The sequence below is a fragment of the Eriocheir sinensis genome, chromosome 41 (assembly GCF_024679095.1).
Source record: "Eriocheir sinensis breed Jianghai 21 chromosome 41, ASM2467909v1, whole genome shotgun sequence".
Classification (NCBI taxonomy): domain Eukaryota; kingdom Metazoa; phylum Arthropoda; class Malacostraca; order Decapoda; family Varunidae; genus Eriocheir; species Eriocheir sinensis.
In genome coordinates this window covers 11899556-11911103 of record NC_066549.1, presented here as the reverse complement: position 1 = coordinate 11911103, position 11548 = coordinate 11899556, and the positions used below count along the sequence as shown (strand labels likewise).

At 42.5% G+C, this 11548-nt stretch overlaps 1 protein-coding gene and 1 non-coding gene across 2 annotated transcripts in view; both read right to left on the bottom strand.

Annotated features, from left to right (window-relative positions):
* LOC127009653 (putative neural-cadherin 2) overlaps nucleotides 1–11548 on the bottom strand; it is a 58507-nt gene that overhangs the window by 20395 nt on the left and 26564 nt on the right. The gene's annotated exons all lie outside the window — the stretch shown is intronic.
* On the bottom strand, nucleotides 6858–6930 carry Trnag-ccc (transfer RNA glycine (anticodon CCC)). Its single transcript has one exon. It is a non-coding gene; the product is annotated as a tRNA-Gly (tRNA).

The window sequence follows — 11548 nt, the reverse complement described above, 5'->3', positions numbered from 1 at the left end:
AAACTGGTTCCTCGTGTAGCTCGTGGCCGCAGAAATAATATTGCCTCCTCACGTGGAAAAACTGCGTAATTTGCAATTCCTCGAGAGCTTCCTGCGGGATCCTCCGTAATAAAGCCCCATCCAGAGCCTGTGCGTCCTCTCTCCGTCAGTTTTTGTGAGGGTGAAGAGGAGAGTAAAGCTGCTATGCTCCTTCTCTTCTTCCTCCTCTCCCTTCCTCCCTTTCCCCGCCCTCACCACCACCTGTATGTGCCTTATGGGAGGAGACAAAAGCGATAGCAAGGCACATCGGGGATTCGTTTTCCCGCCAGAGTGCAAATGATGCACTGAAAGTACTCCACTGTCAAGTGCTCCGGTGAGTTTACATAGCGTTGGAATGTGTGTGTGTGTGTGTGTGTGTGTGTGTGTTTAGGGTGAAAAGAGAGAGAGAGAGAGAGAGAGAGAGAGAGAGAGAGAGAGAGAGAGAGAGAGAGAGAGAGAGAGAGAGAGAGAGAGAGAGAGAGAGAGAGAGAGAGAGAGAGAGAGAGAGAGAGAGAGAGAGAGAGAGAGAGAGAGAGAGAGAGAGAGAGAGAGAGAGAGAGAGAGAGAGAGAGAGAACTGATTTAGTCAATGAGTGGTTTTCCGTTAGCCTGAAGACTAGTTAAGGAGGAAAGAAGGAGCAGTGAAAAGAAATATGAGTGGAAGGTTTGTCATCGTTTTCTTATATATTGGAACACCGGAGAGCACCGAGAAGAACCTACAAAACCAATCATTCCTCTGGCGACAAAAATATCAGAAGAAAAAAAAGAGAGCGAAGGGGAAGGGCGAGGGGACAAGGAAGGAAAAAGGAGAGAAAGGAAAGAAAGAAGAAAAGTTAAAGAGGAGCCGTGGAAGAAAGAGAGAAAATGCCAGAATGGGTACGAAAGAAAATATATGGAATGCCAAGAGAGACAGCGCAGAGAGTAGTATGAGAATACGAGAGAAAGAGGGATGGGAACCGAAGAAACACATTAATTACACATCTCAGAGTTAATTACGCATCTCAGAGTTAATTACGCATCTCGGAGTTTGGAGTCACCGGGCAGGTCGGTATTAAATCAAGTGTCACTCTCAACTTTTTTTAGCCAGCAGATTTTTCTCTCAGAGTACAAAAGTGTTGCCCCCGCCGCTGAAGGCCGTGCTGTCGGCGCTGCGGTCGACAAAAGGTTGGGTTGTGTAATTTGCTGTTTCTTATTAACGAAAATTCAACAAAATGCCGCGAGTTGAAATAAATATTTTAGTTGCCTAAAACGATTTTTTTTTTTGTAACATATCTTTTATAACCGTCTATCTTCCTATCTATAATTCTCTGTTCGTAGAAATATTCACTTTTCTTGCCTAATTTTTATGTTTGTATATTTATCTATTTATCTAGTGTGTCTATCCATATGCCTTAATCAAGTTATAATACGTATGTGCATATATATATATATATATATATATATATATATATATATATATATATATATATATATATATATATATATATATATATATATATATATATATATATCTTTGCTAGCTTGAAATTGGTTCGTGTGTATATAATTACATGATGAATTGCGTTCATAATTATTTATTATCTGATTCATTATACAGTGAATTCCAATTGCGAAGATAATTTGTTGGCGGCGGGATACTTGTGCGCCATTAACGGCGTGAATTGTTGATGCCGAGGCAGCGTAGCTGTGTCCCTGTCCCGCCGCCTCTGAGAGGCAGTGATGCCCGCCGCCTCGGGACCTGCCGGCTTCCAGGTGAAGGACCCTGCCAGGCGCCGGCTCAGGTGGGGACGCCCCGGATAATCATGCTCTCGGCGGACAGGCCGCGGGAAATCCATTTCCTGCGCCATTATACTTCATCAAGGAAATTTAATTTGTGTCCAACTTGTAAACTGCCGCATGGGTTCGTGAAACCCCATCCTCTGAGTTTGGCATTTCTCGCGTAAAGAGGTTGGCTGAGGATGTGTCTGACATGAAGGGAATTAATTTCAGTTATATTTTTGTCACACTGGCCCAGTCCCGTGTGTCATTAGCGGGGAGAGGAGGTTACTAGATCTCCATGAGATGTTTTCAGGGCTGATGTTTAGCGTTTATATATTTTCTGGGTATGTGAATATTAGGATACTTTCTGTGGCAGTTGATCTGTCAATCATTGGGGTCAAACGCCGAGGGGCACCTCGTCTTGCCCACCCTACGACGTCAAGTTCAGGGGTCCCGCCGGGCAAGTCTCCATGCAAGCCACATTCTCCTGAGTACCTCCTGGCAGGATCTGTCGACCTGCTCAAGCCACGAATTATGTAGGCGTCGCCTTGGTCTCTTCCACTCAGGATTGTCTCTTGCAGAAACAACCCGATGAGCAGAGTCGGCTTCTGGGTAGCGTGCCAGTGGCAGTGACGGTTGGTAAATTCCTTTGAACCGTTTTCTAGGCAAATCATTATCAACTTTCTTTGCAAAAGCATTTTACGGGCGTTTTCATGTGCCTGAGTGCTTGTTTGTTTGTTGAGCCGTTGATCTGTCTCATGTTACCGAACAAGCCCAATTGATGTGTTGAAGGTAGTGACCGGAGACTCAGTGTGTGGACCAGACAGCTTTCAGCCACCTCTGAAAACACGTTATGAGTGGTCTGTGAGGGAAGAGGACTAAGTTGAGTGAAGTGAGAGTATCATGAGACAACCCTGACTAAAGTAATGGGTGGAGTACGTGAACGAGTGGGATGAAATGTATGTGAGTGCGTCCACCACTTCACAAAGGTTTGAAGTGCAGTGTGTAGAGGGAGTGGAGTAGAGGGAGTCTATGAGAACCCCCGCCGCTCTTAAGCTCCCTATGAGTGGGTTTTGGGGACGAAGGGAGTGGAGCGTGAAGGTCTCTACCATTCAGAACATGATATAAGTTTAATATGTAGACGCTTGGCGTGTAGTGAAGCGAAAGTGTATGAGGACCACCCTAAACCTGCTATAATTCGAGTGTGTACCTTGAGTGTGGGAAAGTGATCACCGCTGCACAAGTCATGGCTAGAGCGTGAAGAGAAGTTGGGTGAACAAGGGGAGTGGACTTGGAGTGTGAGGGCCGCTTTCACTAAAAACACGTTGTATGTGGGTTCTGTGCAGTGATAAAAGAATGCGTGACAGCATTTTATTATGAGTAAAGTGGAGTGGACGAGTGGAGCACAGTGGAGTAGAAGTGTGTGTGTGTGTGTGTGTGTGTGTGTGTGTGTGTGTGGGTGGGTGGGTGGGTGGGTGGGTGTGGGTGTTATGTTCACTCTAAAAGAACGTTCTTCATGGACAATGGATGTGCGGACCGGAGCGAGTCTGTGTAAAGGTGAATGCCACCCTACATCCGTTATGAAATCATCGCATGACCTGCGGGAATCTCCAGTGTTGGAAAATTGCGCAGTGATTGTCAGTTGATATTGCCGCGTTCCAATAGTTTTGAAACGTTGAAAGCTATGGCGAAGGGATCGTTACGTCCCCGGAAGGTTTTGACACGAAGAGTCAGCAAGCACCTGTGAGTATTGTTCTATTTATTTTTCTTTAGTCAGCCAATATAGTATAAAATGCTTTATCACGTTCTAGTCGATGATAAAAAACGCGCCCAACACGAAATAGACATAGAATGTGATAAACTTTCCGCAGTCGTGGTTTCTATTTTATTTCATAAAAGAGCAACGCATGTTTTTGTTGAGAAAATAGAATATGCGAACAGAACAGAAAATAGACACAGTGTAAAGATTTTTACAATTGTGGTTTCGTTTTAGTTTAAGCGTCCAAGACTGAAAAACCGCTTCAAACGTTTCAGCTGAGAATGTAAAGGAGATAGACACAAAAAGCAAGCACGAGGGTGAAGTAGTGAAACAAAGCTGTAAATATTTTTTCTTTCCAAGCGCATGAAACTGACGCATTTGAAGTTTCCTTTTCGTTTAGGCGCCGTAGACTCTGTTCAACCCATCAGCACATGTTTTAGTCGGGAACCAAAAAAAAAAAAAAAAAAAAAGAAACAGGAACATACACTTCACCGGAAATATACGTAGGGTGGGCATGAACAAGAGCTTTATTTGTTTGTTTGTTTGTTTGTGTGTGTGTGTGTGTGTGTGTGTGTGTGTGTGTGTGTGTGTGTGTGTGTGTGTGTGTGTGTGTGTGTGTGTGTTTATCTATCTATTTATCTACCTATCTATCTTCATCTTTGTCTAGCTTATCTATCTATCTAGGTACATACATCACAATAACACACACACACACACACACACACACACACACACACACATACATGCATTTTTCTCACGCTGAAATGAAACTGGCGCCTACTACATCACGTACGGCGGAGCAGCGAACACTCTTTCCGTTTTTTTTTTTTTATCCACCTCACTTGCACCATTTTCCCTTTCACGGCACCGTTTATAATTTCCTCTCTGTAGCGCCTTTGTGCCGGGAGGGAAGTGACAACCGCAGCTAACAGAAAACTTTTTACGTCCTGCCCTATTGTGTGTGTGTGTGTGTGTGTGTGTGTGTGTGTGTGTGTGTGTCTGTGTGTCTGTGTGTGCTTGTGTGTGTCTGTGTGTAGAGAGAGAGAGAGAGAGAGAGAGAGAGAGAGAGAGAGAGAGAGAGAGAGAGAGAGAGAGAGGATAACTTTAAAACTGTTACACATACATAATATAGCTGATCTTGATGTACTGAAACTATTCCGAAAACATCACACCGCCTAAACGAAAGTCTATTGAGATTGTAAATTGAAACGCATGACTGAACGTATTAAAAAAAAGATAGAAGCCAACGTTTTTTCCCACAAGTAAAGGATACACAGAATCCTTTCACTCGATCCCTCTTCGTGATTAACAAGAGTTACACAATTTTTTCATACATATTTTTTTAACGGTAACTCTGATAATATCCAGGATTCTCGTACCTGCTCGTTGTAAAAAAAAAAAAAAAATCCCAATTTGCATACTCACCTTTGAGAGAATAAAAAAAAAAAGTTTAAAAAGAAATAGATTAACTTGAATGTCATGAAGTCAGGCGGGCCGGGAAGGCTTTGCTGTGTTAATGCAGTCAAGGGATACATGACCCGCTTGCATTCGGAAAGGGAAGAAAAGTCGGTGAATTAGTCTCCAAAAATGTCGACTGCCAAGTTTTAAAAAGTCATGACCTATTTTGTATATTTTTTTATAAACTTTTTGTTGCTGTTAATACCAGTTTCACAGCTAGATCCTTGAAGTTGTGCTCCATTTAATTTATGGTATTTTTAATACATTGGTAGAATGGAGAAAAGTTTAACATATTTACAAAAAGTTGTATAAAATAAAATTAGAAGAAAGAAAAAAAAACGGAAGCATATAGGAAAAAATGTGACTGCAGATTAAAGCTTCCTTCAAGGTTACGTATAAGCTACATAAATATAAGAAAAGATAACAAAGAAAGCTTGTAAACACATGTGCAGCAGGCTGACTAAACGTTGGCTGATAGCAATTACGTATCAAGTAAATAGAATCAAAGTTGATGAAAAGTAAGTACCTGTAAGGTATATAGAGTGAAGGCAGAGGAAACTAAACTAATTGAGAAAAAAGATGATAATATCTAAGACTCAGGTAACTTTATATGACCATTTAGATACAGAAGTTGCCTTGTATAGGTCTACTGGGTTCTTGCAGACTCCCTATATTCTTATGTTCTTTATAGTTCTTTCTTCGCCGCTCACTTCCCTCTTCTTTTCTAGTCTCTTAGTACCAAATACCAGTGCAATCATATCATTCATTCCTCCTTCGTTCATTTGGCAAAGCCCTGTTTACCCTTCATTTCCTTTCTTTGTGTATCTACTCATTCCCCAATCCGAAGTGGAATCTAATAAAACATTCTTTTTCTTCATATAACTGAATCGTTTGAAAGTTATGAAATAGCTTTCCTTAATCTTTGAGGCTTGTTAATGTAAGGTTCTGAACATGATTACAATATGTACAGAGGAAGTGAGCATCATACCAGCTCCTCCGCCCCTCACGCAGTTGTGCTTCACGCGGCGTCCGTAAAGCCTTACCCTCCACGCCGTAATAGCCTTAATAGGCAATTTGGGTAATGGGCGCCGCGCCCCCTCAAGCAGGTGTCAAGGCGGTGCTCAGCGCGGGCCTGTGTCTGCTATGTGACGGGACGGTTCTGAGCGTGCGCCGTACACACACACACACACACACACAAAAAAAAAAAAAAAAAAGTCTCTCTCTCTCTCTCTCTCTCTCTCTCTCTCTCTCTCTCTCTCTCTCTCTCTCTCTCTCTCTCTCTCTCTCTCTCTCTCTCTCACTCTCTCTCTCTCTCTCTCTCTCTCTCTCTCTCTCTCTCTCTCTCTCTCTCTCTCTCTCTCTCTCTCTCTCTCTCTCTCTCTCTCTCTCTCTCTCTCTCTTTTAGTGAACGTTTCAATCGTTCATGTATGCAGAACACAGTAATTGTTTTAAGACAATAAATTTTGAGCGCACTGACCTTAATAGAATTCGTTTCAACAAATACATTCACTAATTAGTACGTGTCAACACGATTTACACGCAATCAAGAGGAAAAATAACATTCATTAGCCTAGTCCTGCGAGGGAGAGTCAGCCAGAGTCGCCACCACAGGCTGTGTGTGTGTGTGTGGATGGGTGGCTGTGTAATTCACCTCTTGGTCTGCTGCGGGTCTCTCTCGAGACAGCCAGCCGTTCCCCTAGGGTAGAGCTCAGAGCTCATAGTACCGATCTTTGGGTAGGACTGAGACCACTCACACACAACACAACGCGACAACAAGGTCACAAATTTTCGCCTTACGTCGCGTACCTACTCATTGCTAGGTGAACAGGGGCTACACGTGAAAGAAGATAAACCCAACTTATCTTCACCCAGCCGGGGAATCGAACCCCGGTCCTTCTGGTTGGGAGACAGACGCTCTACCCACTGAGCTACCTGGCCGTGTCTCTACCCAATGAGCTACCGGGCCGTGTGCGTGTGTGTGTGTGTGTGTGTATGTGTGTCACCTACGGCCTGACCACGAGCTGGACTGACTCGTTATCGTCATCAAGTACCCTCCCGATTAGAGCAAAGCTCATTAGTCGATTTATGAGTACTGCTGGGACCCTCATTCACCTCACACCTAATGTCCCTTTCCTCAATTAGCCCTGAATGAACGGGGCTCGAACCTCCGACTACCAGACCGTGAGGCCTGGTAGCGCAGAGCCTTAACCACTGAGCTTTCGGAGCAATGTGTGTGTGTGTGTGTGTGTGTGTGTGTGTCATTTTATCTGTTTTAAGGCAAATAATATGTACATTCTTTAACAAGTAGAAAACACATCTCACAGTTTTTCTTTTCTGCTATCTTTTTTTCGTAGTAATCACGAGAGGACTCATGTTCCCCGGAGGATCTTAATAACACTTCAAACTTGTGGCACAGCCTTAATTCGCCGTCTGCAGATTCACTTTAACTTTCGGGGAACACATGCAACAGTACTTTTTTTTCCATTCTCTCGCTCTCTTCGTCTCTTTCTTCTTCGACATCAAAAGAGCTAATTTGAAAAAGCCAGATACATGATACAGACAACAGTCATTCCTCCGAGAGACAAAAGATGGCGTCTGGTGTCCTAAGGGATATATTATCTCAGTCATATTCGACATCAAGGGAGCGAAAAGAACCGCCTGCTTCTTTTGCATTCCCGATCCTTTGTGGTGTAAATTTTATATACAGCTTGAAAGAGAGAAGGAGAGAAAGAATGTTTTATAATAGTGTGTGTCTGTTTGTGTGTGTGTGTGTGTGTGTGTGTGTGTGTGTGTGTGTGTGTGTGTGTGTGTGTGTGTGTGTGAGAGAGAGAGAGAGAGAGAGAGAGAGAGAGAGAGAGAGAGAGAGAGAGAGAGAGAGAGAGAGAGAGAGAGAGAGAGAGAGAGAGAGAGAGAGATTCCTTCGTTGTGTATTCCATAAACCGACTGTTGCTTTTATTGATGTTGTTGTTTCTCTTTCCGTTGTTGTTGTTGGTGGTGTTGGTGGTGGTTCTGGTGAAGATATTGCTGCTCGTAAGGTTGTTTTTTCAATATTTTTCGTTCCTTCTGCATGGCAACTTTTTTTTTTATTCAGGGCATCATTCCCTCTCTCTTTCTCGCTCTCTGTCTGTTTATCTGTCTGTCTGCCTGTCTCTGTGTCTGTCTGTCTGTCTGTCTGTCTCTCTCTCTCTCTCTCTCTCTCTCTCTCTCTCTCTCTCTCTCTCTCTGTCTGTGTCTGTTTGTCTGTTTCAGTATACTCTATCTATCTATCTATCTATCTATCTATCTGTATTTATCTATCTGACTTACTACCTCTATCCACAACCCAGCTTACCCACCGTCCTTTCCTCGTTCCCATCCGGCGTCCTCCTGAAGGCCAGCTTAGAGAGGTGAAATATTCGGGTCGCGGCGGGGGGCGTGCCGGCAGCTGGGGGAGGAGGTCGAGCCGCGGCGAAGTGAGGCTTAATTATTGAAGAGCGGAATCCATTGTGATTGAGAAGAGTTTTATCAAGCCCGCAGATTCGAGTTATTACTAACGAAGCCACAGTCCCTCCCGCTTTCCGTCTTTAATGTTTTTTTATTTTATATTTTTCCTCCTTTCACTTTGTTCATTCATAGGTTTGCTCTCGTAACCCCTGTCATTGCCTCCCTCCTTTGCTTCATTCGTTATTCAATATCTGATTTGTTTTCTTTCTGCCTCCCTGTCGTTCATTCTCAAACATATCAACACAAGCTCAGCGATACCATTCCAGAAATCAACAAGCTGCTTTTACGACTTCAGTCTCGCGATATCTTTTTTTGATATAAATTGAGCATAAAAATGGTAACATAATATATATTTCGATCGAGTCGGGGGGGGGACTCGGATTAATGTGCTTTCATTATATTTAGTTACTAATTCTTATTTTCCGCCACAGGCTCAAGATTCAATGTGGCGGTTATGACCACCGAGGCCAGGCGCCGCTTTTACTTATGCCCCCAACTTTACCTTTTCCTTTATTTTCCTTCATATTTACCTCCCTTGTCCTTTTTCTTACTTGTTCTTGTTTGATTGTTCCTTGCTCGCCCTCTCTCCCTCCTTCCATCTATTTTTCTTCCGCTTTTCTTTTAGTTCTTCCTTCCTTCCTTCTTCCCTTTTTACCTATATTTCCCTTCCTTCCCTTTCCCCTTCCTTCCGTTCTTCATTGTTTACATCCCTTTCTCAATCCTTCTCTCCCTACCTTCTTCCCTCCCTCTTTCCTTCCCTCCTTCCTTCTTGTATTTTTGTCTTCCCTCCTACATTCATTCAGTACCACCTTTTTTCTTCCAATTTTCCTTTCTTCATTCGTTCCCCACTTCCTTTGTTTCTTTACTCATTAATTCCAGTTTTCCTTCCCCTTCACTCTTTCCTTTCTTCCTTCTTTCACTCCTTCCATTCTCTCCTCCCCTCCTTTCTTTTCTTTTTCCTTTCTTTACTCTCTTCTTCCAAATCTCTGTTCCTTCTTTCTCTCTTCCATCCCTCGATCTGTCTTTCTTACCGCCATGATCTCTCAATCCCATTATTGGTGGAGGAAATCTCAGTGGGGGGGGCACGTGTGTGTGTGTGTGTGTGTGTGTGTGTGTGTGTGTATTTACCTAGTTGTACCTAGTTGTATTTTTACAGGGCCTGGGGCTACGCTTGTGTGGTGCCGTATCCATATCTGTATTTGTCCAGCTTTTCCTTAAAATTGTGCACACTCTTCGCTGATACTACATCCTCACTTAATCTGTTCCAAACCTCTATGTTTCTTTGCGGGAAGCTATATTTCTTTATGTCTCTCAGGCATCTTCCTTTCCTCAACTTTTTACTGTGCCTTCGTGTGTTGCTGACGTTTCTTCCTTCTCTTAGTAGTAACTCCTCATTGTCTACTTCCTCCATTTTAATCAATAGTTTATAAATTTGTATTAGGTCTCCCCTTTCTCTTCTTTCTTCTTGTGTTGGCAGGTCCATTTCCTTTAATCTTTCTTCATATGACAATCCCTCCAGTTCTGGAACCATTTTCGTTGCCATCCTTTGTATTCTTTCTAGTTTTTTTATGTGTTTCTTCTTATGGGGAGACCACACCGTTTCCGCATATTCCAATTTTGGTCTAATCATAGTGGTTATTATCTTTTTCATCATATCCTTATCCATGTAGTGGAATGCTAATCCTATATTTCTTACCATTCTATACGTATCACCGAATATCCTATTAACATGACTCTCAGGCTGTTGATTATCCTGTATTGTCACTCCCAGATCTCTCTCTTCTTGAACTTTTTTTAAATATTTCTCCATTTCCCATTCTCTATGTCCATTTTGGTCTCCCTTCACTGTTTCCCATTTCTATTACATGACATTTCTTCACATTGAACTCCATTTCCCATTTCATACTCCAAACCCAAATCTTATTCAGGTCCTCTTGGACGATTTCACAGTCTTTACTGTTTCTTATATGACTCAGCAGTGTCGCATCGTCTGCAGACAGGCTCATGTAACTGCTTACTTTCTCCGGCATATCATTTATATGTACTAGGAAAAGTATTGGTGCCGATACCGATCCTTGAGGCACCCCACTATCTACAATTCTCCATTCCGATTTCATGTCCTTAATCACTGTTCTCATCTCTCTTCCCCTTAAGTAACTTTCCATCTATTTCTTCATTTTTCATTTCAATCCGCCTTAATTTTCCAGCTTCCATATTAGTCTTGTGTGTGGAACTTTATCAAAAGCCTTCTTCAGGTCCAAGTACACGCAATCTACCCATCCGTCACTCTCCTGTATTATGTCTGTCACTCTTGAGTAAAAGCTCAGTAAGTTTGTTACACATGAGCGCCCTTTTCTAAAACCATACTGTTTTTCTGTAATTAAATTATGTTCTTCTAGAAATTTCGTCCATTATTTCTTTATCACTTTCTCGCATATATTACTAACTACACTGGTTAATGATACATGTATGTAGTTCAGGGGTTCTTCCTTTTTACCGCTTTTATATATAGGGACTACTTCAGTCCTCCGCCATTCCTTTGGTAGTTTACCAGCTGCTATTGAGCATTTTATGATATCATATATCGGTTCAATCAGCTGATTGCTGCATTCTGTCAATATAAAACCTGAGACTCCATCCAGTCCTATTGCTTTCCTCTCTTCCTTTAGTTACTGTGACTTCATCCATATAAACATCTATTTTGTCATCTTGTGGTGTGTGTGTGTGTGTGTGTGTGTGTGTGTGTGTGTGTGTGTGTGTGTGTGTGTTTACGAAAGAGCGTTCACCATGGAGGAAACTGAACTTTAGCGAGAGTTTTTGCAGTCTCTGCAGCTCAGTTCAAACTCTGACAGTCTTTTGGTCAGTGTTCAGGTGTTAAATCAAACGTAAACCAACTTCTCTCGTTTGTTAGATAGTTATTTAGTTTACTTTTTTTTTTGTGTGTGTGTGTGTGTGTGTGTGTGTTTGTGTGTGTGTGTGTGTGTGTGTGTGTGTGTGTGTGTGTGTGTGTGTGTGTGTGTGTGTGTGTGTGTGTGTGTGTGTGTATTCATTAAATGTTGGGGATTAGGATCTC